Source organism: Psammomys obesus, unplaced genomic scaffold (genome assembly GCF_907164565.1).
Source record: "Psammomys obesus unplaced genomic scaffold, mPsaObe1.curated_primary_1811, whole genome shotgun sequence".
Lineage (NCBI taxonomy): Eukaryota > Metazoa > Chordata > Mammalia > Rodentia > Muridae > Psammomys > Psammomys obesus.
The window spans coordinates 6,763,969-6,766,696 of record NW_026596125.1 but is presented as its reverse complement, the minus strand read 5'-3'; the positions used below and the strand labels follow the sequence as shown (position 1 = coordinate 6,766,696).

The window sequence follows — 2,728 nt, the reverse complement described above, 5'->3', positions numbered from 1 at the left end:
GTTTGTGTATGTGTGTACGTGTAAGTACGTACGTGTGTCAGGTGCCCAGAGAGGCCAGAGTTCCCGGAACTGGAGTTACAGTTGTGAGCTGCCGTGTAGATACTGAGAACCAAATCTTAGTCCCTAAAGGAGCAGCGAGTGCTCTTACCTACTGAGCCATCTCTAAATGTATACGGGTATTTTGCCCGAATGTAGGCAGTTTGTACCATGTGCATTTAATGCCAGTGGGAGCAGAGAGGGGGGTCAAATCCCGAAACTGTGGTTGAAGCTGGTAACTGGAAGGACAGTCAGTGCTCTTAACTGTTGAGTCTCTAGCCTTCCACCAGCTGTTTTGAGACAGGGTCTCTCACTGACCCTGGTAACTAATTGGTTAGACTGGCTGGCCAGGGAGCCCAGTGCATCCTCGAGTTTCCAACTCTTGGCTTTGGGATTATAGGCACACAGAGCCATGCTGGCATCACGTGGGTGCTAGAGAGGAACTCGGGTCGCCATGCTTCAGCAGCAAGCACTTAACTTCCTGGGCCATCCCCCTAAACTAGATTTCTTAATCCTAAAAGTAACACAATGCAGGAAAATCTGTGAAGAAGTACAAAGCAAAGCCGGACATAGTGGCTCCTGCTTGCACTTGAGCTGAGCTGGGAGGATTCCCATGAGTGTGAGGCTATTCTGCTCTGCAGAGACTCAAACAAACAGAAAAAATGAAAAAGAAGAGTAAAATATACCGTAACTCTTGTCACCGAGAGAAGAAAACCATTGTTAACCTACCCGGTTGTTACATATTTCTTTGTACCCTCTGTGTGTACTCTGCCTTTTTTTCCCCCTTGTGGTCTCATTACATGTGTAGACAGCTCAGTACCTCAGTTTCTTTAGTCACAAAACTGGGCATTTATTTATTTTGAGATAGGGTCTTGCTTCATGGGCCTGGCTGGCCCAGACGATGCTCTGTAGACCATAGATACTACCTCTGCCTCTGGAGAGGGATTCAAAGTATGCTGCACCACTCCAGGCCTACAAAACCAGGCTTCATAAGAAATGCATACTTGGTTTAAAGGCAATGGTGAACGAACTGCAAACTGCTTTATATACCATTTTCACACTTTGAAAACTAAAAGACGAAGGTACAGGGCTTATCTTCAGCTGACCTAGCCAAGATGAAGACCAAGGTAAACGGTGAAGCAGGACTCTTACTAAAAAAGACTGATCCAGTTGACTGCAAGTTTAATGTGAGTCATTTGTGTGTCTGCCAAGAACTCTCTCTTCTTTCCCCTTTTCTTCTCTTTCATCTTTTTCTTCCTTGTTTTTCTCTTTCCCTCCTCTGCTTCCTCTGTTCCTATTCCTTCCTTTCCCGCTCTTTTTCCTTCCTTCTTTTTCTCTCTTTTCTTTCTTCCTTCCTTTTTTCTTTATTTCCTTCCTTCCTTTTCCTCCCTCTCTCCCTTCCTTCCTTCCTTCCTTTTTCTCTTTCATGTTGCTTATCATAGCTTCAAATTCTGAGCTCAAGTAATCCTCCTGCCCCAGTCCTAGCATTTCCAGTAGCTAGGACTTCTGGGAAGCCGCTTCTGTCAGTATGCACCAAGATTTTTACTGCACAAACGCAAGGCTCTGTTACAAAGTGGAAGCCATAGTCCTGATTGATTGTGATGGTACTACAAAAACTTGGCTTAGTCTTGTATGATACCATCTAAAAGAATTACAGTCAGCCAAGTGCCTGAGGAGAAAGACAAAGATCCTCAGAATTAGGACAGAGTTAAAACAACACAAGGAATCAAGTATCCCCAACTCGGTGAAGATACTGGGAAAAGTCCGGGATTCAAGGACCATTAGATCAGTTTGTTTTCAGAGGCTTCCAGGATGTGGTCTTTGGGATGGAACTCCAGAGATGCTCAGTCTAAGGTATGCAATGTTCTGGACATAGTGGGCTTTCTGACTTTGAGGGATCATCTTGTGGTGAGATTCGGTAATGAGTGTCTATACAACTACTACTGCTTATTTGGCATGAGCCAGAATTAAGCCTGAAGTCTATATTATTTCATTTTGTCAATATTATCTCCGATGAGTCAATTGTGTATAGTCAGGTTCCTTGGTCAAATTCACTCGATATATGGTGAAACTAGGATTTGAAGTCATTCTGGTGATCCCCAAAGCTGGTCTTTTTGCCTGCCACGGAGTTCAAGATCTGGCTGGGGAGGCCCTGGGGGGGGGGGGGTCATTTGTCTGCAAGACTGCCTGCCCTGTTAGGAATAAGGGACCCTCTTTCCACCTTAGGGAAAACCCTTCCGCAGAGTAGGCGGGGTCACCTAAGGTAGGAGCTGGGTAGCCAGCACGGTGCCGAGGGGCGCAGACAAAACGCCAAGGGGTGTTTATCCAAAGGAAATGGATAGGTTGTTAATGTGCACCACCCCCAGAGCTCAGCAGCACCGGAGGTTCTGCGGTTCGAAGTTCCTCGAGCCCCGTGAGGGGTCGAGGCGGGTCCACCTGCCAGGGAGCCTCGCCGCGTCCGGCTTCTGCGGCGGAGCCCGGGTTAGGAACAGAGCGCCGGTCCCTGGCCGGGCGCGAGCTGGGGGCGGCGCCGGGGCGGCGGGGGCGGGGAGGGCGCGCGCCGAGGCGGCTGCGGCAGTTGCGCGCTAGGACTGCTGCCGTGCGGTGGGGCCGGTGAGTGCGGCGGCGCCCGCGGCGGGCGGGAGGGGGATTGGCGCGAGCGGGCTGCGGGCGAGCAGCCTGGGGAGGATGC

At 49.5% G+C, this 2,728-nt stretch overlaps 1 protein-coding gene across 2 annotated transcripts in view; it reads left to right on the top strand.

Moving 5' to 3' along the window:
* Nt5c2 (5'-nucleotidase, cytosolic II) overlaps positions 1-2,728 on the top strand; it is a 116,588-nt gene that overhangs the window by 47,281 nt on the left and 66,579 nt on the right. The window contains exon 1 of one of the 2 annotated variants that reach the window (XM_055630103.1): positions 2,595-2,649. The exons of the other annotated variant lie outside the window; for it this stretch is intronic. The gene's annotated coding sequence lies outside the window, so the exon portion shown is untranslated. Of the gene's footprint in view, positions 1-2,594; positions 2,650-2,728 lie in introns of those variants that run through there. 2 annotated transcript variants of the gene reach the window in all.